The 26,239-nt window shown below is 37.6% G+C and overlaps 1 protein-coding gene across 1 annotated transcript in view; it reads left to right on the top strand.

Annotated features, from left to right (window-relative positions):
* Positions 1 to 26,239, top strand: part of SPRY2 (sprouty RTK signaling antagonist 2) — a 76,294-nt gene that overhangs the window by 39,074 nt on the left and 10,981 nt on the right. Inside the window, exon 5 of the mRNA XM_080374601.1 lies at positions 9,188 to 25,892. The gene's annotated coding sequence lies outside the window, so the exon portion shown is untranslated. The remainder of the gene's footprint in view (positions 1 to 9,187; positions 25,893 to 26,239) is intronic.

The raw sequence follows: 26,239 nt of genomic DNA, 5'->3' as shown, positions 1-26,239 counted from the left end.
ATTGCAGGGGGTGGATGCAGGGGGTGGAAGAGAGAGAAGCAGGGTCCACACAGGTACCCTTGAACAGTGAATCATTTGTTTGTGAGCAGAATAATCTTTCAGACAGTTCATCATTTCCAGGACCATTCTTATGCTAATTTCCCAGACTTAGGGAAACCTTAAACTCCTTTCCTTGCTGAATGGAACCATTTCTCTATCAAGAGTTAATTTTAAAAAGAGAGCAAACAGAAGGACTTGATGTTTGGCAAGGCTGGGGTTAGAATGTTCCCATATACACATACACATCTAGAAGAGAAATATCTTAGTATTCATGATACTTGGTGATAGAGTAGCAAAAAGCTTTCAATTAAACATGAAAAACAAATATCACAATGTATCTCAATTCTTCAGTCTTTCATATTCTGAAGGTATTTTTATGGGGTTTTTTTTCCACTTTTTTTTTTTTTTTTTTTTTTTTTTGTGAGTGTCTTTCATTTCAAGTTACCCTTATGCTGGGTCCTTTTTTTAATTCCCTTTGGCCAAAGCATTTCTGAATTTCTGCCAAGAAGTTACTATGTAAAGCCTGTTGTACTCAAGAGTTGGATTCCCATTCCTGGAATCATGACTAGCAACCCCAAAATAGAGTGCATTGTTGTTTCAGAAGCAAAACAAGAGAGGAAAGAAACCTTAGGAACAAACAGAGAAGGATGAAGCCAAGCGACAGTTACAGACTCTTCAGAAAGCTACTCTTCAATTAGACATTTAGATTGGCTACTGATGAATCTAATCTAGATGGTAGAAAAAACTGCATTTGAAGTACAGTCGCGACTCTTATAAATTAATACTATACAAAGTTACCTACTTTTGCTTCCTGCCTACTTGTGTTTAGGAACCAGCATCTTTACAAACACTTGAGGGGCAAGACACCTTGGAATGTCCTGTTTCTGCTGTAAAGCACATTTTTTTTCTGAACACAAAATGAAACTTCACCACAATTACATTGCAAATTCACTCCCTGGGGAAAAAAATAGCACAATATATGCAAGGGGGAATTAAAAAGAGAGTAAACTTTTTTTTTTAATGGCAGTGTAAGCAAACAGGTTAGCAAAAATATTGATGTTTCAGCAAAAATACTGATGTATCAGTGAAGAAATACTGATACTTTAGAAAAAGATTCTGTGCTAATGAAGTCTTCCAGCAGACATCCTTTGCTAAAGAAAGTATTTTCAGGAAACTTTGTTTGTTGAAGTATATTACTGAATTCTCATCCAAAAATCCTGTACCAAATTATCATCTCATCGATTTAATATGCCATGCATTGCTTTTTGCTGATATTCATCACACAGAAGTTTAAATTTCATAAGCATAGCAGCATTTGATCCTATAATACCAATCATTATTAACAAGAGAAAGTTTAAAATCATGGAGAGTTCAAATGGAGCTCAAATGGGAAAAACAGAAGAAACTTTAGATTGACAAACAATATTATATCTTCTTTGTAAGAGAATGGGATGGAGGGAGTCTGATCACCATTAAAAAGGTTCTAGTAATAGGTTGTATTAAATGTGTTCTTGGGAAGACTGAGTTTGAACCAGTTAAAGAACATGAAAATGAGAGGAGGTGCCTGAGAAGGTAAAAATAATCTGTAAAATCTGCGGAACTTTATGGTGGTTATGAGTCTCCCTGTTCCCACTAGTACTTTTATAATGACAGCAGGAGGGAAATCGGGTTATCCTACCCCCAAAATACTAAATCCTTTCACTTGAATTAAGAGGACCTTTCTTAAGAATGTGTGTTTTGTGACACACAGTGGACAGACCTGTTTCTATCAATTTAGTACTGTATGATGAAGCCATTGATTCCCTATAATATACACAGAAACAAAATCCTACTTTTAGTTTAATAAAATATTAATATGGATTAAAGTGTTCATATGAAAAGACAAGGTAAGATAAGACTATGATTTCAGCCTCTGCTTCCAATGGGTGTCAACACTATGATAAGCTTGAGAAACTGTGAAGTTCTGAATATAGAAGTGACAAATCACCCTGGGAAAGCTCATTCCCTTTAAAACACATCAAAATTTTGCATCAAAAGCCAAGTATGGTCCAGAATCACTAGTCCCTTTGAAGTGTTTGCCTTCAGCATTTTTTTTTTTAAATCATATATGTACATATGTGCAATATAAAGTATATGTTAAAATCCAGTAATAAAATATGTTGGAAATCCCAGGCTAGAAATACATGGTGACATCCTAACCATCCAATAGGACACGTTATTTGTCTCTCTGCTTTAAGTAACTGATGAAGCAGTTCCACAAAAGTTAATATATATTTTGTAAGGGCATGATCAACATAAAGGAATGTATAGCTCTGAGTGCCTATGAAAGGTTTTAGCTGCTGAGGCTTAGGTATGCAGTTTGGTAACTTAATGTAGAGGCAGGCAGGTTCTTAATCTGGATACCTTCAAAAATTCTATATAGAGACTTTAGCACTTATGTTTTTGAGTATGCTGTCTGCTCCAGCAGGCACTCCAGCAGGCAGCTAAAACCATCGGTTGCGAGCTTGCGTTAGACAAACTGGAACCTCTCCTGAACTATCTGAAAGAGAAGTTTTCAAAATAACATCATAAGAATTTTTTTTTAAAAATCCTGCTAAAGGTGTCATGAAGCTAGAAATACATGATTAGGTGAGAAGAAGACTTAAATAAAAACTCCTTTTATGGCCCTACAAAACTGAATCCCCATATAATGCAGAACACTTTACCAAGTGGACATGCACAAAGTATTACTAAAGAAAACTTCCTTATGGAGTTGTCTGGCCAAAACACAATATAAGACAATACCACTGAAATCAAATCGCAAGGGTCACACTGTTTTATTTTTCTGATCCATGTTGGTGCACATTCAAGAGTAATTAATACAAAGCGCATGTGTGTCTCTAAATAAACTAGTGTGTTTGGATTTAAAAATGTGACTATGTCAGTTTCTGTAATTAGATCCTTTAGCATCTGTTACTGATCATTCCTGCACTTCTTTAGCTTACACTTGTGAACCAAGTAAAATGCAGAATGTTACCATACAGAGGAGCAATGCTAAAGAAAACATGTATCGTGTCTAGCATTACAGGGCCAAACAGTCATGTGTGGTTATCAACCTAATTTGCTCTTGGTCTGCACCATAAAAATCTCTGACATATGCAGAAAAATTGTGTTTGGGCTCTTGGTGCCACACGATCATGAGGAGAGGGTGTTCAGGCAGTTGGGACAGCTGGCTAAAACTACGCTTGATGCGAGAGTTCACAGACAGACACTCCCAGTTTTAGCACAGACTTGGGCTGCCATTTTTTTCTTAGGAATGACAGCATGCTACGAGAATGTGGAAATGAATATAACTCGATTCAGAGAGTGAGACTTTTCTCCTCCTGAGCAATGCATTTGCTTTACTACAGAGAGAGCACAGGCATACTGGTTTACACTACACAGTGCCTTCTGCCTGATTTGTGTCAAGCCTACAAGTGTTACATTCAGTAGATCTGCTAAATGTGCCTACCAAAGGCTTTGTGATTATGTCTCTCCAAAGAGAGACCCAAAGTAGGGCAGATGTGAGAATCCTGATGCTCTCTTTGCTCTCTTGAACCTATCTTCAACAGTAGCTGTAGTGAACAAAGAAGACATATATTAAGTATCAAAAGCTGTAAGTTTGTAACTTCGGTAGGTTGCAATAAAAATCACTCAGATTTCCCACAAACAGTTTCAAAATCAGAATGGTTAGATACTGAAGAATTGAACTCCATGAAACCTAGCTGCAGGACAGAATACCCAGAAGAAATGAGAAAATGTGAATAAAAATAAAAGTCAGTTTGGACCTGACCCTTGTGGTTCTTTTGCAGCTTTATTCTTCATAATCCTCACTATTTAAATGTAAAGAATTCATAATAAGGTGAAGAAGGGCACCAGAGATTTAATGTAGTATGTGCACATGGAATGAGAAATGTCTCTTATAGTCCAAAGCAACTGAGGGATTTGATTGAGAATTAACAGAGTAAAAAATGATCATAAGAATTTTCATCTGGTTACTGTTGCTTATGATAACAGACACTGGTACTCATATGTCTCAGATAATATGTTTCAAAGTAGTCAGTGTTATAACAATTTCCAAGATTATTAAAAAGATAAAAAAGTGCGTATCTACTATAGATCAATAGTCAAAAGAGTGAATAATATGTCAGTGCTACCATAGGAAGTAAATTTCATTTAGTTCCCTTATTGATCTCTGAGACAATTACACTGTACACAAAAAGAAATTAAATTATATTTATGTGTTACTTTGTGAACTGCATTAATTCATGGACTCATGATCTTACAGCAGGGAAAAAGCTTCCAAACTAAAATTTATGTAAACCACTACAGTTTTTCTTTCCCAGATCTGAAGTATGTGTTACAGCCAGACAGATGTAGTCCCTTGTTGATGCGGTTCTGACAATTTTGTCTAACATAACAGTATATTTAACAGCAGTATAAATTTCAATATAGGCTACAGTCCAGTCCACCTAATTCTGACTCCAAATTTGTACCTACAGTTTAAACATCTCAAAGACCTTTTTTGGTGCAGTGATTCTCTCTGGTACAGGGAACCTGGATAACAGGGCAATCCATCCCTAGGGAGCTAATGCTTGGCCTGGGCTAAGTCCCCCAGTTACTTATGTGGGTGGGATCTCATGTCACTTATTCTGGCAAGAGCGAAAAAATGCAGTCCTTATCAATCATAGCTGCATAAGGCAGCAGATAATGAGGTAAAAAGATCTAGCAAGGAGTTTGTTTTCTCAAGGGTGTGGATGCAAAGAACCATATAGACGTTCGAATTGTTTGGAGTCCTTCCCATAGATGACAGGAAAAACCAAAAAACTTTTAAAAAATGCTAAAAACTCCAGGTGCTCACTGTCCAGCTCGCAAAACCCACCAGCTTTCCTTAACAACCTCTCCAAGGCAGCTGTTCTCTGGCCTGTCAAATGCTAGGCTTGCAAACATAGGTCTACTACTATGTCTCTCTCAGCTCCTTGCTAGGGGTGACAAGGTTTCTCTTTTGCTCGAGACACATAGATTTTCTGTCTGAGAAGCATTCCAGAGGATTGGTTCAGCCACTGCATACAGAGTGTGTTGTAAAACATCCCTCTCCTATGGTGTCCCTTCACAGTCAGTTCCAGTGGGAGTATCCACCTCTTTTGACACTTTACAAGGGGTGCCCATCCCTGCCCTTCAAACAGCACATTGTATGGAGTCTCATGCATCAAGCAAACCAGGGTGATAAATGTGTTGTCACTGCAAAAATAAGGAAAGTCAGATGAAAAGTATGAAAAATATACAGTTGTTTGAATTTAATGTCAATGTTAGTAACATAGAGAATGCTTCTCTGATTCAGTTATTTGTATTTTGTATTACTGCGTTCAATAAATTTCTCTATTAATGAAAGCTGTAAAGCACATCCAGGTGGCCAGCCTTCTGAACACAAGAATGGGCTGAACCTCACAGTTTTGCAGGGGAGTTCAGGTTCACCTATTGCAGAAGGCACAGGGCCTTTTCCCTAAACTTGTCCCAGCAACATGCTGGGACAAACAAACACAATATGAAATGTAAGTATCAGCTGCTGGCTGGACAAATGTTTTAACATTTACATATATTTTAGTGTGTGGGTTGGGAAGACAGAGGTAATCAGGCACTGAACGTTATTAAAAGAGCTAATCCTTTGCTAAAGCAATGTAAGCCATTTTTGTAACTTCACTGGCATTGTAGTAAAAACACATCACAACGTTGTTAAAGATCTTAATTCTTTGCCCCTGAAAGTGTAAAGCAGCTCGTGGGTCTATAGCTCTATAGTTTGGAGGAACGTTGTACAATTATATTGTAATCAAAAGGAAATGATTGCACCTCAGCTTAATTTTATCTAAGTTACTTCTGAAATACTCAGTTTGAGATGTAATAAGAGATTCATCACATGCCTACTTCTTATTTTCTAGACAACTTTTTTTACAGTAGAGCTGTAATCACAATAAACTCAAAGGAACAGAGGCATGATATAGAATCATAGAATCATTTAGGTTGGAAAAGACCTTTGAGATCATCAAGTCCAACTGCTAACCCAGGACTGCCATGTCCATCACTAAGTCATGTCCCTAAGGACTGCATCTACACATTTTTTAAATAACTCCAGGGATGGTGATTCCACCACCTCCCTGGGCAGCCTGTTCCAATGCTTTAACCACCCTTTCAGTTAAGACATGTTCCCTAATATCCCAATCTAAACCTCCCCTGGTGTAACCTGAGGCCATTTCCTCTGGTTCTGTCACTTGGTATCTGGGAGAAGAGACCGACCTCCACCTGTCTACAACCTCCTTTCAGGTAGTTGTAGAGAGCAATAAGGTCTCCCCTGAACCTCCTCCTCCCCAGGCTAAACAATGCCAGTTCCCTCAGCTGCTCCACATAAGACTTGTGCTCCAGACCCTTCACCAGCTTCATTGCCCTTCTCTCTGCATGCTTCAGCACCTCAGTCCCTTCTGCAGGGCCCAAAACTGAACACAATGTACTGAGACCTATATATATGAGTACCTAGACATTTTGAAGAAATATATTTTCCACAATTTTCAGGATAAATCTTATTCACAGCCACAAGCATCACTAGTAAGCTTGACAAGGTGGGATTCACAAACTTCAAGTGTCTGTTTCTGAGGCAATTACCTAAGATTCCCTTCATAGCCAATAGAGAGAAATAGGTACACTAAGAGTAATTTGACCTGTTTTCATCATCTATTTTAGGATGAGATGAGTCATACTTTAGATGTGCTTACTTATTTCACTGAACATAAATGAGAGCACAGAGACACTACTTTAGATGTTAAATACATCTACACTATGATTTATGTTGATTAAGATCTGATGTCTATATTTGGTCAAAGGAAACCAAATCACATTGACTTTTGATGGTTTTCAATTAAGCACAATAAAAAGGTTCATTTAGGGGCATGTCTTACATCCTATACAAAAGACACAGTAAAAATTAAGAAGTGAGACCAAGGTCTAATCAGGTGTCTGTTGTGGTTTACATGTGGAGAAATTGGTTGGACTGGTAATGTGAGATAACACTTTCCTTCAACAAAGAGTTACAAATATGTGCCAATGTATGATTTAATTGTTTATATAGGCAAAAGTGTAGCATGGGATATCATTTGTTTTTTTTTTAAAAGGGATAATGCAGAGGAAGAAGCTCTTCTAGCTTCACTGTCATAGTCCGATATCAAAACAGAAATTTCATGATTGTGAGGAAATCTATGGCTTACACTGGTATTACAGTAAGCAGACAAAGTCCTACATTTGTGTAGTATGTGATTTGTATCTAGAGATATATATATATAAGATAAATAATAAATGGAACAAGCTAGAAAGATCAAACAATTAGGATGTGAAGAGTCCTAGTTTCAGTTCCTTTCTTGAGAACTTCTGTTTTGAGAAGCAGATGGATACTATACATGAATATTAGTATTTTTAGAGCATGTGTATATGGTGCTGTGTGTATGCATATTTATGAAAATAAAAAAGAACATATTATCTGCCATATACAAGAAAACAATTATGTCCCACATTGCTGGTTATTAGTTTGAAGTTCAGAGGCCTGTAAACATTATTTATTTAATGGTTTGGTAAGAGCAATATCTTTATTATGTTTGTTTTATAAAAAACTCTTTAAATGACACCAAGGACAAATAACTAATAACTTACTCTTACTGCCCGTTCCCTTTTGATCATCTGAAATCCTTGGAAAGCTTTCCACATCCGTACTTCGCAGTGTTCCAGGTTTGTATTTTGGCATTGACATTTATATCTTCTATAGCCCTTATGTATCAAAGAGAATATGAACCTTCCAAAGGTTTGGTTTTTTGGCTGTGGGGTTTTTTTGTGTGTGTTTGGGTTGTTTTTTTTTTGTTTGTTTATTTGTTTGTTTTTGAGTAGTAATATATTGCTAGCAATGTTGCATTTTTAGCAACATAACATCCTAAAAATGCATGTCTGAGATATCTGAGTATTATAGAGGTGCTAGCCCAGACATGCTAAGCTGCTTCCTTCCCCCAGGAATACCCTTTGGTCTGCAGTGAGGAGCAGTCATCCAAATATGCCCCAAAGCAAGCTTGTTTACAGCCACATTGGAAGACGACAACTTTCCTTTTCACTAGGGGCTCCATTGGTAGGCCATACCATCAGCAGGCACAACGAATCATCACATCCCCTCCTCTGTTTCAGCTTCTCTTTGCCCATCCCTCTACCCCTCTGGATATCATCACTAAGACCCACGGAGGGGACTTTTTCCTCCTCATACCTGTACAGTTTCCTCCTCCAAGGCATTGTGGTGCAGGTGGCTTTATGCTGGGAAGTGGCCACTACAATGGTGTGCACCTGGCAGCCAGCGGTTTGATGGCACAAAACTTTGCTTCCCAGCCCAATGAGTTCAGCAGAGCTTCAACCATGGTGACAGCATCATTATTTTAAATCCTCTAGTTAATGGTGCAAATCAAATCTGTCTCAGTAAACAGCCCCCATGGTGTTGGCTTGCCTCCTTAAGATTCCTCCTTAACCCCCCACTCTCAGCAGCTACCTTTCTGTCAATACGCTCTGGGTTGGCACAAACCACTTCTCCTCACACCTGTGATTGTATTGGGAAAAAAGACCAAAATAAATATTTAAAGTGTACATGCGAGAAGAAAAGGGCCGTTTTCCCTTTTCTGTCATCGATTTCCTCTGTTCCTCAGTTACTGGTCCAACTTTATTTATTTATGATATTCCGTCTCAGACTGCATTTCACAGGCAAAAGTCCTTGTTGCTTTTCCATGGTTGTTTGTGCTTGTCTTGCATATGATGTCAAAGAACAGGGGGAAAAATGCACAGAGAATGCTCTAGATGAAAGCAGCCATAAAACCACAAATCTTGGCTGAAGGACTCAGAAGAAGATAGTAGTAAAATGACTGTTACACTCCTTTTCTAAATCTATTAGCTTTCACATTCATAATGCCTCCTGAGAATGTCATGTGCTATCCTTTAACTCACTAGACTTGTAAAATAAAAATCTAACCCATGAGAGTGTGTAGAAAAGATACAAATAAAATTAGCTTGTTTTCTTCTAAATGTTTAAAAAGTAATAACAGACTTTTACTGCTTTTAACAGGGTTTCATATTTTTCTCCTAAGTGATTGCAGAATTCCTGTTATGCATAAAACCCCTGAGAAGCAATGGTAAATAGCATTTAAAAATGAAAAACTCTTTCTTTCACTTGGAAACACACCAATTTTTTCAGACCAGTTTGTCTTACTTCTGCTACCTTGTACATGCACTGGAAAGCTGGATTTAAGAATGGAGGATTTCTATATCCCCAAAGCCCCTAGATAACCAGAGTTCCTTACTGACAAGAATAGACTTTGCATAAGACCCATTTGTTGGGTTCAGAACTGAGTAACAGTGATCAGGAAATAAAGTCCTGCTCAGAAGCTGAATCATTCATCTGCTATAAAGTGGTGGTTGGTCCAGTTGTGTTTGTTTATACTCTGAAATATTCTAAATTCACATGTTTACAAGATGGATATGTTTCAAAGGTGGGATACTCCCATACGTTACTGGCAGTGTAGATGCTGTGTCTAGCAAAACAAGTCTGTAAGCTGCTGATTGCCAGAAGCCAGGAGGGCACAAGGGGAAGGCTTTCTCTCTACTTGCATTCCTTACATCTTTTTCTAAACGTCTCCTACCAGCAAAAACCAGAAGCATACTGGGACAAACAGACATCCATGTATGACTAGTCTGATATTCAGTGTTCTCACAAGGAGTAAAAGCCTTTGAAAGCTAATGGCTTGCTCTGTCCTAAAGGAAACCCTTCCTGCGCGGGGGGAGCTGCATCTGCCTGCTTTTGCTTTTATCTACTCTGGGGCTAATGGAAGACATCGGTTTCCTGTTCTGTCAATCTTGCCTGTCAAGCAGACACTGAATTCACTTTAATCAAAGCCACAAACTTTTAACAAGGCATACACGGAAGGTTCAGCATGTCTCTCTTGCTTGTACGTATGTACTTTACCTTTTGAAACATCAGCTGTTCACATTGTGTGACGGCCAGATGCTGGGAAGGTGAAACTCTCCTGTTGTTCCATTGACTTCAATAGCCATGCTGACTTGTACTAGCCAAGCTTCTGCTCTGCAACTTATATTTTCAAGCCTCACATATATACATCTACAACTGGAGAAATAAAGTTGATTTTCTGATTTTCTTCCATTGAAACAAACTTATTTCCAAGGTATTATTTTAAAACAATGTTTTGCTTGCTGCTTCTCTCAGAAGAACAACTTTCTATCCCTGCTTACTTATTTTCTTTCATTTATATCCTAAAAAATAATTTTAAACTTTTTCCTGATTTTTGGCATCATGTTTTAATGTTAAAAAAGAACAGAGATCCATTTATTTGGATAGAACTCCATCAGGCACTGAATTACATGGAATTCTATGTATTTTTAGTACTCAGTGTGACCAGCAATGGAGGACATAGATAGTGATGGAAAATAAATCTGAATGTAAGAAGGCAGATGAAATGTTGGTCCTATTCATAGCAACACTGCTACCTTTAAAATGCCAGAATTTAAAGACTTAAATCACCAAGCTTCACATGCTCCCCGTTTCAGGGCAATAACCCCTAACTCTAAAGTACAACACAGACAAGATCTCTTAAGACCTTGGGGCACTTGTAACCTGAGTATCCTACATGTCCTATGGTTTAAGTCTTTAGAGATTACTTACAAAGATCAGATAGTGCAAAGAAGTTGAGAACAAACCATGCTCACTTTGATACTATTTTCGTACCAAATTTCCTCTTTGAAAACCACAGAAGTAGAATATAGGTTGCCCATGTTATAAAAACAGCAGAAGTTGTATTACAAAAGTGTTTTAACACAGAGCTCATAATTTTACCTCTTTTTTGTAATTTGACTTTTAAATTTCTATCTCTGTTTAAAAGAAAAAAGGCAATAGGAAAAACCTTTTTAAATGTTTTAAATTTGCTTAGCAGGAAAGTTACAAGGGAAGGTAACAGATGGATAAAAGGGCTTTGAAGAACTTTTTCAGACCAATAAAATTTAATTTTCTTTCATTAAAATGCTAACAGTCATAATTAAAAAGTGCAGAGCATGAATGATGTCTTACCCTGGCAGTACACCCCCCAAAAAAAACTATGAAAGTGTTTTTCTATTCCTATTTTCAATGACATATTAATCATAATCATAGCTTCAACCACAAGTTTTGTTACTCACGATTTAGCAAAAGGAAATACACTTGCCTCCCCCAGTTTATCAGGAGTAAATATTGCATATCAAGCACAAACATAAACCAAATATCTGGTCAAATAGAGGAGATGGGAATTGTTCAGCCAATGAGTAAATTATTCAGTTCTGGTAATGTTGCAGCTATTTAACTGTTGCTAATTGCCCAGCTATATTTACTGAACACCTCAGAAGACAATAAATAAATAAAAGATGCTCTGAATCACTGGTGTGTATGAACCAAACCATCAAAGTGTGCTGTTGTGTTTGAGTTAGTTTCTCCAGAAGTATAAAAATCCTCTTCCTGGAAACTTTGATGGTAGATGGTAATGACTTCTGTTCTCTAAATGCTTGTACACAGATACATACTTTTGCTTAAGTAAATAGTCTATGAGAGTGTGCCCATGAATAATGTGACAGATAGAGAAAAGTATAGGCCTGGCTGACTGTTCTAATGTTTACAAAAACCTCCATGTCTTGCAATCTGTTGTTAAAAGGTAGACAAATTTAGATATTTTTCACATTATATCTGATGTTAACTACATCACTCTGTGTTGTGTCATTGATACAGACATTCAACATTTCAAGCAAAATAAAACAACACAGGCTGTGCCTCTGTTCATTTTCATATTTCATGAATGTTGAGGCTTTAAGCAATATTCATGTGGATTTGCTTCTCAGTGTAGATGATTTTTAAGATCTTTTTAAAAAAAAAGCCTCAGCTAAACTGAATCAGCAGACATCCAAAACACAAACTCTAGGCTAGTGTTCGCCTATTCCACTGACACCTAATCTGTCTGATGAGGTTTAAATATTTTTACTTTTCTTTATTTTTACTTTTTCTTTCGGAAAATAGAGCATTCCAATGCTTTTCCTTGCTGATCTTACAGTTTTCTTTGTGGTCAGTGCTACGTCTTCCTCACTCCCCTTTCTTTGCCCTCCATATCCACTCCTTTATCTTACCTGAGGTTGCCATGAATGCTTATCTCCTGATTTGGTTGCTTGCCCACCACCAGGGAACTCTCACTTTTTCTTTAGCCATTGAGGCTGCGGGTACCTGATTTCAAAATGAGGCAATGGAGCTGGTGATGTGACAGTGGGAAGGACCACAGGGAAGGGGGACCATCAACCCCCTGGATGGGGTCAAGGCAACTTTTGTTCCCTGGGAATCAGTGTATCTTACTTTACTTGTCCTTCAGTACAAATAACATTGCGCTTTTTTTTTTTTTTTCTTCCCCCTTGGGTTGCCCCCCCCCCCCTATTTTTTTTGAACTCATGCCAGTTAAGATTAGCTCATCTGAAGGCATCTGATCTCATCAACAGGAACATGGACTAAGAGCAGTGTTAGATTTGTGAAGGCAAATTTTCTCTGCTTTCCTCAATACTTACAAGTCCTTATATCATAAGGGCACAGTCGTCACCCGATCAAATGCACTAGAATACTGCCTTCTCTCAGCTGGATGCAATAGTTAAACCCCTTCTTCCTACAGTACTCAAATGGGCAATTTAAAGCCTTTTTCTAGCACGCAGTGGCACCAGTGCCTGTGAGATCAGTAATGGTACATGAGAAACGTTTCTGTCCCAGGTAACAAGTTCAAATCCACCCTGGGCTGAACATGAATCTTGTAAGACAGCTGTTTAGCTGGCTTTGTGAAGTGTTGAAAGGAGGTAGTGTCACACTGATTCTCAGTGGGCAGGTGTCTACGTGGTGGGACAATGGATCTGAGATGGCACACTTTGTGGTGGTCTCAGCAGACAGGAGTAAAACAGTGATCTACTCAATGCTAAGAGTTTAGCCCTGAGGTAAAATATGCCAGCAGGGTGATGTGAGGAAGCATTATCTGTTTTGCTTTATGCTCTCTCTCCGCAAAGCTTGCTTTAGCTGCAATCACACACCTCCTATGAATTCTGGATAGGATAAAAGAAAACCGGATTGTGCAGCTGAGTGAAAGCCTCCTTGCTTTGTGCCTCCATTAAGACAGTGGGGTTCGTTTGAAACGTTGGCTTACATGCAAATCAGGAATGCACAAGGTAATTGTATAACACACGGAATGGAAATAGAAAAACAAAAATGGTTTGGATCCACTATTTCATTTGAATTTAAGTTAATCTTGGTGATCTTTTAGTGCATAATATAACGAGAAAGGCAAACAGTATATTAAATTACGTACAGACAGTCCACAGTCATAAAATGTTCAGAAGAAAGTACTCCTTGTGGCATTTCTATTTCTTACTTCTTCACTGGCTCCATTAAGATACAAAAAATAAAGTACAAATGTTTTAGTCTGACAATGAAATCTTTGATGACATTTAATTAAATAATAAGGGAAACAAGCCAAGAGAAATATTACAGCATAACATCACAACAGATTAGTCTTGTATTTAACATTACTTTGACATGAGAGAGAAACACATTGGGGGAAGAGGGGGAAGAATTTTTCCAAAGCACCTTTTCACTTTTGATTTAAATTTAGGATGCCTAAATCTACTGGTCTAAGAAAACTGTTGTGGACATGGAGCTTCTCTTGCACTTCAAGTTAACCAGGATCAGATCCCTATCAGTAGCACTACTCTAGTGTGTGAAAGTTTGCAAGATTCAACCTTTGGTCCATAGTTATTTAAAACAATCCTTTACACACAGTTTATCTTTAGGGTTGAATCAAAATGGCACTGCAAATATAACCAAGAACAGATGTGGTTCACACCAGTTGTCATTTACTGGTTTTCAAAACTTACATGGATGTCAATGCAATGTGTGACATGAGTTGTGTATGGCCCCCTCTGAGAAATATGTGTAATTCCTAACTGTGAATAGTTAGCTGTACAAAAAAACATTTCATGTTTTTATTTGAGTTATCTCTTCCACTTGTCTGTTTGTTCCTGTACTGACTCATAAAATTTTTAACAGGAACAAATATGATAAGAGTAATAGGCAAGTATGTGTCTATACATATGTCTCTCTCTCTCTCTCTCCGTGCAGTGTATGGAATCATTGAGACTATTTTGGCTACTGGACAACTTTCTATGGTATTAATCAGGCATTACATTGATTTTGATTGCATTCTTATTCAGGAAGGATAATTCACTGTTGTACATCAGACATTTTTAAACAACAAGACTTGTATTCACAGGAAGGCATAACGGCTTTATTGACTGTAATAAGTTATCAAAGCGCAACAGGGAAGACAAATTATATGCATGAAGCGTGATTATATGTTTCTCATGTTTTAAGGGCTATTTCTTTGTGCTTTGCATAAGGGTAAATGCCTTCTAGAGGCAACCCCATCTATACATGTATTTAATTTTACTTTCCTCTGTAGTTTAGGACCTGTTTAAGTGAATAATGATGGAAATTATCTAAAGCCCACTGCCATTAACAGGATGACTAATACTGACCTATGCAGGGGGGAAAATTAACCAGCTTGGAGGGAAGGAGGAAGGGTAGAAGGGGAGGAAACACCCCATTATAATTGCACTCTGCTATTATAACGTTGAAGAACTGTCCGTGTCTCATAACAGAGAGGTGGCCAGGAAGCTACACATGTCCCTTTCTTCCTCCTGATTAGTGCTGCAACAAGCTACTGTCATGTAGCTGGATCACTCCTAATTACAGTCTTAGGCTTCAGACAGCCCTGGAGTGCACGTGTATATCTCATTTAAAAAGGGCCCTAATGATCCTGGTTTTTACACAGACTTAAGCAGCTAAATTTTGAAATACACAGGAATTATGATCATTTAGCGTTTCTGGCTTGATGGGCCACAAGTGCCATGAAGAAATTATTTTAATTTCAGTAGTGTAATATTAAAACTTCTATGTGGTCTGTAGGTAATAATTTAGATTAGGAAACCTCTGCCTATCTATTGTATCGATGTCTACACCTGACCTAGTCATTTCAGACTCCCTTTATTGTCAACAAACCAACATTTCCAGAAGGTGATTCTGCTGACCTATTTTAGACATAATTATTTTAAGGTAAAATGAAAATTAGGTGAGATTGACCTCATCTGTAGTTTTCAAGTTTAAGAAAAATTGTTTTTTCTTTTTTTTTTTTTAACCCAAGAATGTCCAGTCTTCCTTTTATTTCATTTTTGTTTATTTTCATTTGCTTAACTCAGATTGTGCTAAGTGTCAAATAAGCACACAAGAAATTGCCCCCTTCCCCTAAAAGGTTATGATTTATTTAAATAAAAAAGCAGACAGGAGTTCATACATCGTCTATTATATGCTTGTATGAACTGGAGGTGCTGCAGTACTAGAGAGAGCAAAACAGCATAAAAATGATTTATCACAAGTTAGTATTGTATAAAACCTCTTGATTTATCATCCAAGCACTTCATTTAAACTACAAATAACTTCTTGCACAACACTGGCTTTAAGTCCTAGGAATGTGTATGTACATGATAAGATAAAAAGAATTATTATGGTATTAACTGTAGGAAATAAAGATCAAAGGTTACCATCATGACTCTTCCTGAACTAAAACTATGCTTTGCCTCAAAGTGATACTTCAACTGTCCTGAAAGTGTAATGAACAATACTTAAGGCGATATTTATTTTGGCATTGGTTTCTCTATAGAAGATCTGTATAATCTTAAATAAAATAATTTCCTTCAACAAGTGCTTAAATAATTTCTACATGATATATTCAAAGTATTACATTTTCCATATTGTTTGTAGCTGATTTTTTTTTTCAATCAGGTATCAAGTTTGCATGCAGTTTCCTCAAAAGCTTTGTGTTACATTTTTCTTGGTGTCATTTTTGTAACAGCAGAGAGGACTGGAGGTGAAACAACTATTCAAAAAGTTCTGGGTTTCTGTTGTTGTTACATGGAAGGATCATTATGCCTTTCCAATATGCAACCAAAATTATATGAGCGAAACTGGAATCATGGCAACCTGGCAATAAAAAAAAAAAAACACTCAAAAAACATTTCTTTCTGGTTCATGAGAAAAATCTTCATGCAAATGGCAGAATTTATGTACTCAGCCAATATTAAAAGAAATATATTCAATAAATCTGACAATAGACTACTTCTAAGTGAACAAATACTAATTTGCCCTTGTAATTGGCCTTTGCTCTCTTAAACAGCTATATAAATTATTCTTTTGAATCTCCCTACAGATAGTTCATGAGCTCAGTGACCACTGTGCAAGTGAATTGTAATATTCTGCCCTTGCTTGCCAGCCAGCCAGCTTGAAAAAAGCAAGTAATTCCTCTGCAGACCTACAACGTTACAGTCTTTTAAAATGGGAAGTGGTGGCTAAGGATTACATTAACTGGGGCATGAGTCTTTTTAGAAAGCAGCACTACCATGGACAAGCACCCCACTGAGGCTCTGGACACTAAGGCTGTTCCATTTTTTCCTCACTTTGACCCAATTGCAACTGATCTTTTCTTAAGTTTCACACATATGGAAGACAATAGTTTTCTACTATCTGCTTGCAACTGTTGGGAAATATGTATCTATATATTATTTTTCATTTTAAATGGTGTAATTCGGAATTTTTGGTGCTATAATGAAAAATGTAGCCTGCTCACTCCATCCTAAGAGTTAGTCCAGAATCACTGACACAGGAGTCCTTAGGCAGTTCAAGATTTGGACATCAGCTCCACAGAGCAAGGCTGCAGAAAGGAGTACAGCTGTAATGTAAGCTGCTGAAAAGAGCACATGGGTGCAGGGCAGCTGGCTGAAACGAAATCCAGGCAAAACAGATGTGGATGTAGTGGGAAAATCAAAATGTTTGAAAAAAAAAAAAATATAAAGCAGCCACAAACATTACCTTTTCATAACTTGAAAGTGATTCTCAACTTTTGCTGCCTTTTGTGCTCATCATTGCTTCCAGATACTCTTTATCAATCTCTGTTCTTCTAAACAGAGGCTTTCTTAGCTGTTGTGAGCCATACACTCTGTCACGTATTGCTATATTTGCCTCAGTACAGTCTGCATAGGGAAGGTGAAGGATGTCACTGAGAAGTTCTAGGTTTTCTGATATGTGGCGCAGCATGAGGCAACACAAAGCACAATGATAGCCTTCTTCATCAGTGATCCTGGTATTTGTCCAGTATTAGTGTCCTATGTCCAGACACCACAGCAAATGTATCTGGCTCTGGAGTCAGAAAAACTCTACCCATCCCCATTTACAGTCTAAAGCTGTGGAGAGTTCTCCTCACTAGTGACTTCATCTTACTGCGAGGATGTTGCATTTGCCTCAGCGACAGGTGAAAGATTACTTCTTTGTAGATAAAGAAAAAGAAGATTAAGAAAGCAAAATTGTCTTGTCCACATCCATCTCAAATATATTACAGGCCAATTTTCAAAACCTCCTTTTCTTTCTTCCAGCTCCTTGTTTCACAGGAAAGTGATTACTCATTTTTTTCACGAGCACTGTTTGACATTGTTAGGAAAGAAGAAAGCAGGTAGAGAACTCTGACTTGTCTAGGTGGCAGACAAAATGTGTCTCTCCTCTTGGATAGGAAGGCAAAGGGAAAACATAGGGAGTCATGATTTTTGAGAGAAATAAAACAGAACAGGGTAGAAAAAGCATCATTCACTACACAGATGAGAGAACAGCTCAGGAGGAGGAAAACTGGGCAAACATTTATGGTGTTACTGACTGGTTTTGGCCTCTGACACAATATAATTAATATAAAGGCTTTCCTTTGATCCTTCCCATTGTGTCCATATATTTGCTTTCTGAAGACAAGTTCCATATTATAAGCAAAATGTTCTTTAGAAGGCATACTTGCCTATTTGTGAGAAACCAATTTTGTTGTTGATTTCCAAAGTAGATAAGAAAACCCACCACAACTGTCAAATTATTTCACATAAATTCCTACTTACTCCAAAGGTTTGTATGCTACTAGAAATCAAAAGAATCAGATCTATGCAACTGATTATAATTTTTTTTCCAGATAGACTGCACATCATAATCTTGGAAAATTCCAGCTATGTTTGAGTTTCTAGACAGATACGGAGGCCTAGGCATTCAGAAGATGTTGAAGAAGGAATATTTTAGTCCCTAAATTTGTAATCAGTTATGCATGTCTTTGGCTGTATATGCTCTGAGAGGATCCTCCATATTACTAGGACTAGCCAGGTGCTTAAATTTATACATCTGTTTAGTGCTTGCAGGCTCAGAGCTAAATATCTGCTGCCGAAAGGCATGAGGATAGAAGGATCTATGTCTAGTCACTCAGGTGCTCTTGATAGTCAATTGAGAAAAACAGCTACCTCCAGTGGGCAATTCTTTCCACCAGTCTTAGTCATTGGTCTTAAGAGGGGATGATCTACCCTTTGGAGATGTTTATCACTCCCCTTTGTAGACATAGGGAGCCTAAAAAACACCAACTCAGACTTGATAGATTATTTTGGCTTACATGAATACTATTCTTTGTCCTTCTGACTCCATTGCTTTAAAAGTTTAAAGGTTTCTGTGATTGTCTTATCTTTATTTTTTACCAAGCTTATTAAGACAATCGGTGACTGAACTGGTAAATATCTGTTTGTTAAAATTGTGTTTCTAAGGACACAGTATATCAAATACATGTTGCATGATACTTCCAATCTCACTTTCAGTTGTGGTTTTTTCACTATTTGCCCTTGAACTGCTGATTCAAGACATTCAGTTTTACACTGTCCTGTATTTTATTCAGTTTCCCTTAAGAATACATGTTAAGGACGTGTCCTTGTCATTCTTTCTAAGACTATAGCATGAACTATGGTAGGAACAAATAGTGCATGTTTGGTATCATTTTAAGATACCCTTGCTTTATAAAAACGACCTTGTTTGACTATGTATATTAAATAAACAAATTATCTCTTTCTTATTCATCTGGAAAAAGGCTTTGGCTATCTGCTTATTCAAAATATGGTGAAGCATTGTCTTCCTTTGCTTGTCTCATGACATGCAAACTATAAACCAACAGAGTGATAACACTCTTACCACTGGAAGAATGTTATGCTATATCAAGCTGTACTTTGCACAGACATTGTTTACTTAGGAGTATACTAAAATGTGCACTGCAAATGTGGCAAGTGAATACATGTAAACAGTTCACGGAGATCAGCCATCATTTTATGCAAAACTCCTCAAAACGGTACATACAGACCCTCAAGAATGCTTCGAAAAAAGGGAAAAAACCCAGTTTTATCATATTCCTAAAATTAAGTCAGTTAATGTGTTGAACAGTTAATGTATTTGAAAAAACACTCACATATGAGTTGCACAGGGAATTGGATACAGGCATGCAACAAGAAGTTCTGGGCTCATTCTGGTGCTGTGGCCTCAGACAAATTATCTTCTTTGCTTTATTTTTATTCCTCTTTTAGTAAAATGGGCATACTTTAGGTTTGCCTACTTACCTAGTGTAGCAGGGTCAGAATATCATTCAAGTACCTTAAAAGATAAAGCAAGCCAGTGACACAATGCTGAGACTTGGAAGATGGACACGTGTATGTCCAAGGGAGGGTTTGAAAGTGTGAGGAAAGCTGGATAATGTGGTACTGGAAAACTGCTTCTTTGATTTGTTGTTCTGAAATACAGCCTAAGGTTCTTTCTTTATGTTAAGGCTATACAGTCAAGCATAAAAAATGACGCTGCCATCTGTCAGTATAAAATATTCCTGTCTAGTGGAAATCCTGATGCTTTTTAGCTGGTGGGGCATCCTGCCGAGGGCTGTTAGGGGGGTGGAGGGTGCCTCCTGTTCTGGTGGGCTGCACTGCTGGGCTTGATGTTAGCACATGCATTGCTGACACCTAGCACAAGGGTGAAATAAGACTCAGAATTTTCATCAGAGTTATAAAGTTCTGGTTGGGACGAGCCCCAGCGTCCCCAAGGTGAGAGCCTTTCCTATTGCTGCCAAGTTGGCCTCACCAGATCTGCCTTGGCGGCCCCTTTGATCTTGATATTTGAAGATTTTTCAGTGCACATTTGACACATTCCCACTGTAACTACTAGTTCTTAGGTTGTTTTTATAAAGAAGTATTTTATAGCAGGCATTAGACAATGTTAATTAATGTAAATAATCCTATTTTCAGTTAATGCTGAAAGTAAGGGAAAGGGAGGCTATTAAATAAGGAACCCATTCCTCTCTTGTCCTAAGGACCATTTGTATATATGGGGGATTGCATGCATAGGTGTGAACAAGTACAGACCAAGGCAGATCACTTAATCTAAAGAGTATGTCTTCTATACTGGACAATGAGTCCAAACAAACTGGAGGTCTGCAGCTAAGAAAAGAAGGTAAAGCTAGTTAAGAAAAAGGAGTTACCTGGTTTTAGAAAGAGGATTATTTATGAATAAGAGAGTTCTTTGTGAGTAAGGAGAATGCTGTCATACACAGTTTAAGAGGCATGGCTAAGAAAAAGTGAAAGAAAGAGGAAGGGCTTTCCTTGCCTGTTGAAAAGATGTAATTTTTTGACCCCAAGTAATTAAAAGGCACAGCAGATTCCTCTATAAAAACACAGTGAAGAGCAAGCTCTGTCATTTTACCACCAGGTAAACTTGCTGAGGTCAGCTTCTGGCCAAGGTGTAGGGCTGACCTCAGCAAATTTACCTTGTGGTAAAACCAACAGGCTTTGATCTTTACTTTGTTTTCACCTCAGGACAGCTCCTGCTCACTAGTTACCTGAAGGTAAAAATCACACCTTCTTTTATCACCAAAGCTAAGTCTATGAAGCAAACAGACTGGTAATAAGAAGAAATTAAGAGCTGATGTATGACATCTAGACATCAAAGGAGGAGATGCAGGGCTTGTTTCACTTCTTCAAGAGGAAAAAGGAAATTTAGAAATGATATGAGGCAGAAGATGTAGTAGAAATGGTAGATGTGATTGAATATTATGTACAATTACAGTAGTGTTTTAGACAAATAAGGCAGGGAGAAGAAAAGAGAAGAAATGAGGTGGGAAAGCAAGGAAATAAAGGGTGGAGTAATGATGGGGAGAGATCCAATGCAGAGACAAATATTTTTTTTGGTGGGATTTAAAGAAATAGGAATCTGGAGGGAAGAACATGAGATGGGCTGCATTTGGAGGCACACTGACTGGTGAAGCAAAAGGAGCAAGCATGAGCAATGAACCCATGGCCGTGTTAGGATAGCAAGACAGCATTACACCATGCCAGGGGTGGACTGACATAGACCTCAGGAAATATGATGAGATGTGTAAGAAGTCATGAACCCAGCTCACAGCGGTGCAGCAGGTGGTAAACTCAGGTCATTGAGGACTGCTTTCTGCAGAGATAAGTTTGGCCAACTAGGCTGTTTCACTTGGGGAGGAGGTCAAAGAGGACTCAAGAAAGGGAGGATAAGAAAAATCTGTGATGGGACATAGGAAAGGCAGGAATATAGAAGAAAGAACATGTGGGGAGCCACTGCTTAGTCTTGCTCTGCTTTTGGACATGATTGCATGCACTCAGCAAAATCTTTGCCATGTAATATCTGCTACATTTCTATAATTTCTGTGGTGTTGCAGATTGCCGTAGCTATTTCTATACTGTCCTATAAATAACTGGGGTTATTCTAGGCTTTGATTTGGTGGGGTTTTTTTGTTTGTTTGTTTGTTGATTATTTATATATATATATTTAATATCAAGATTACACTTCTGTGAGCCCAATTTAGTCAGGTTATGTATTTCAGAGCAAACAGCTTGCTTTGCCTAAGTACTTCTGTGAACTGAACAGTCTGCCCCGAGGCAGGCAAATCCAAAGCCAAAGAGGGATGCACCCTTCATATTCCACTAATTGATTGAAGGGGCAAATGATCTATAGGAAAAGTTGCATCATTAACTTAATTGAGGGCAAAGCCTAATTAGAGGGGAAATGAAGTAGACAGAGCCAGAGACACAGCAGGCCTTCATGTGAGATGTCAACAAACAGACATTGTAACTAAAACCAGACAGCAACCGCAGTACTTCATTTACATCTTCAATTTCAATGTGAAAACATTTACAGTGATTGTGATGTGTATGTGAGATTTCAGAGGAGGAATGCAAAAATTTAACAGAGCTAAACTGAATTCAGCAGGTTTTAGAGTTATAGAGAAAGATCAACTGACTAAAGTTGCTTCAAAAAATCCTGAGCAAACTGACTGAAGTTACTTAAGACTGCATTTGTGCTTTTCCAGTATATTTAAACTCTACATTCCTGAGGAAATCCAACAAGAACTGCACCAGGAATTTTACAGTAGCAAGTAAATAAACCAAGTAAATTCTAGCAGACAATATTGCTTCAGTTTGACTATAAAGAATACCTGAATGCAGGCATAAAACGTCACTTTTGCACATTTGTTCTTTAAATGGTCACTCTGTGCAGTTACTTTTCTGGAATCCCTTTGCTTGTGCAGAGGCATCCCCCCTCAGAATCACAAGCTTCTGAGCTGTGAACTGGTGATGTTAAATTCTAGAGGCTTGTTAAGTATTTTAAACATTAGTTTAATATCTGAACTAAAACAGGTGGAAGTGGTCTTTTTGAGAGACCTTTTCCACTGTGTTTTAGGGGCTTGCTCTCGGCATGCAACTTCTTTTTTTACCAACTGCAGGAATACAAACAAAACCTTTTCATAAGAAAAGCCACTTAAGTGAAATGAGGAATGTAAGCAGACATGTTTTGGCTACAGTGCAAGTCTTTAATGTATATAGGCATTATTATACAATTTAACTGCAGTCACATGGGTATTGTGCATTCTTTAAAAAGCTGGGCCCTGAGCCTGCTCCCCAAATATGTGCAATATTTCTGTGTGTATATATAATTAAAAAGTGTGTAAACATGTTAATAAATGGAAAGGGAAAATGATTTTTATTGTGAAAACCAACCCTACAGAGAGCCAGAAGAGTCATCACATACTAATTAGCCAAAACATTTTTGGGCTGACCTCCTTGCTGTTCTAAGGAAAATTATCGACAGTTTGTAGCTTCACATTTTATTTATCAATGTAGTCGCTTACCAGACAACAGAGTTATCCCCATTTTTACAGCAACTGTATATTAAATAGATGGTTCTGTATCTGTATTTTATTCCCCATACTTTCTGTCCTCCCTAGCTGACACAATCACCCTCATCTCCTGTCTCCTTCCATACAGATCAGCACATAACCTCAAACCTTTGTTCTGGATCTGCTGATGCAGCTCTGAAACGAGAAAACTCCCAATGAATTCTTGGAAGATTTTACTTGTGTTGGATCACCCTATCATTCCCAAGTCAATTTGAGTTTTTTCCTCAAGACAAAATAGGTGATCCAACCAAGATAACACACTGGCTCCCTTGTAATTCAAATTCTCCTATGTAAAGCTTGAAAACACGGACTTTAGGCACAAGACAGGAAGAGGCTCCTCTGAGTACAGTATTAGTAATTATCTATGTTGTGTGACAAGCAGAACTAAATACACCTCAAGTTAGCCTAGCAAATGCATATTGTGCCATTCTTGAAGCTAAAGACCTTCAGGGCAAACCTCCTTTTAGTTCTCTGAAAGTACATTAGCTCAAAGCTAATTTTGGTGGGAAATGGAATTTATAAAATTATGGGTTTCAAGACAGCAAAAATTACAGCAGTCTACAAATCACTGGAGCAGTCTTTCTTATTTCAGCTTTGTAGTAAAGTTTATTGTAAACTAGGTAATAAGAGGAAATCCTGCTTGGATCATACCAGACTATAATAGTTGAATGTTAACACATTTATTATCACCTGTCACATCCCTATGAATGCATCATTGTGAACATGCATTTGGATCTAGGACAGCATCATTAATCATCGTTCCAAAAAACCCCACAGTAGTTAATTATTTGTCTCAACATATTGCATTTAAATCATCCTCCTCATTAAATCAATTACGAAACAATGTAAGTATCCTAATTGAGCTACTAAGAGCTAGAACATTGTTGCAAAACCGAAACAGAAAGAAACTACCAAATCCTATCCTGATTTTCAAGTACATAAAGTCTATTTTTTTTATTCTCTAGCAGAAATCATACAGCTTGGGAATTATATTAGGAAACCTTTCCAGGGTGTATTAGCTGGGGTTTGGCAATCTGCTACCTTTGTCATGTGGCTTTTTACAGCTTGGAACACAAGCAGAACTTACTCGTGCATGCTCATAATATATACTGTAAACATATCTTATGATGCAAAGAAATTTTTAACACTTCCCACTGTTCTCAATGGAATACGGAAAACAATGGAAACTATTGAACCCTCTATGTTTTTGAAAATATGGTCCAAATGCATATCAAACCTGCTTTCTCAAGAGTGGCATTCACTGAAGCAAATATTGTGTATATCGGAATTTGCTGCCCCAGGCTCCCATTATAGTAAGGAGAGGGAAACAAGCAGTTTTAAGACTTGATTCAACTGAGTTATTTAGATCATCTGCTTTGGGATGAGATGAATCACAACCTAGAAGTGCCTCTTTTTTTCCATTGACCCAAGAGGGAGTGTGACCAAGACTTATAGGTGTCAAGATGAGGATGTCTACACTTCAGTAATATAAATCTCAGCCTAATATCCATTAGCCCGGAGGATGACATAATACAGGCAACATGAACTCGAAAGCTCAAAAGGAAAGAATGAAGACATGCAGGCCTTTGATTATTTACACGTACAGCATCATACAAGACACAAAGCTATACCAAGGACTTGATTGTAAAGAGTGGTGGGACCTAGCCTAGCAAACAGATACAGGAGATAAAATGACATGGAAAATCCACTATAGACTGTGCTATAGATGGAAATAATTCTTATAGACAACAACTAACTGTGGAAAATGTATTATTTCCAAATACTACTAATTTCTGTGGCTTTTATATTTTCTTTAGTTTTGATAAGGTTCCCATATGGAGTATAGATACTTCAGCTGCTGTTCTTTTCAGTTGTTGGTCTTTCTGTTGTAATATTTGTTTGTGGTATCCTACCGCAGTACTAATTTTGTCAAGTACATTAAATCACTCTAGCCATTTTGAAGTCTCAAATTTAAGTTATTATCAGCTGGGGCTGAATTTACTTCAATATTGATGCAAAATGCTTTATTCTCCTCACTCACTAATTTTATAATACGTTGTCTTAGTAAGAATTTCAGTCATAAATACTCTTTCTGAAAGGAAAGCTGTATTATTTAGGGGATGTTTTGCTTTCCTGTCTCTGGCATCCGATTTGTTTTGGGGTAAAACCACTGTAATGTTGATTGACTTCAGCAGCAAATCAGTCCCACTGCCAGTGCTAACGAGCTATTTCAGCTTCTTTTTCAGGTAGGTTTCCCACAGCCCTAGGACCTGCCTCTGTTTTGAGTAAGGGTTCCCCATGGCATTGCGTGAAATCTTGTCTAAACAGTGCCCAGACTGGCTTTTTGGTCTGATTGATTCTTGGTTTTGTAATAGGGATACTTTTGCATTTAAGTCACTTAGACTTGATAGTCTTCTCCTCTGACAGAAACAAGTAGTCAATGCAAGATGGAGGAGAACTGCACAGTGTGGGACAACCCATCAGTTTTTACCTTTCTCTTTAACATCTGGGTGCATCAGCATTATGGCAAATATATTCATCTTTAGAAGAGACAATCTTATTCTGAACATCACTCTCCACCGAGTAAGTACTGTTTCCATCATCCTCTTCTGTGCGGTAGTTACTGGTAGATTCTTTCCTCTTCTCTCCCACAAGTTACAACAGGAGAATCTATATAATTCTTCATGTTTTTCAACTTCCAGATAAAATTATCCACTTTACAGATTTCTGTAGTTTTGGGTGCTTTTTTACTATGCCTCCCCAAAAAAGCCCCCTGCCAAATGAACTACAATCAATAGCTTTTTTTTTTTTTTCTTTCTTCAATTAATTTTAAGAATAGGTAGGGAAGAAGAAAAAGAAATCTAAAAAATGTTTCCTTTATAGGACAAATAATTAATGTCAATGTAAAAATACATTTTCAATAGATTCAT

Source organism: Falco punctatus, assembly GCF_963210335.1.
Source record: "Falco punctatus genome assembly, chromosome: 2".
Lineage (NCBI taxonomy): Eukaryota > Metazoa > Chordata > Aves > Falconiformes > Falconidae > Falco > Falco punctatus.
This window is presented reverse-complemented; position numbering and strand designations above follow the sequence as displayed.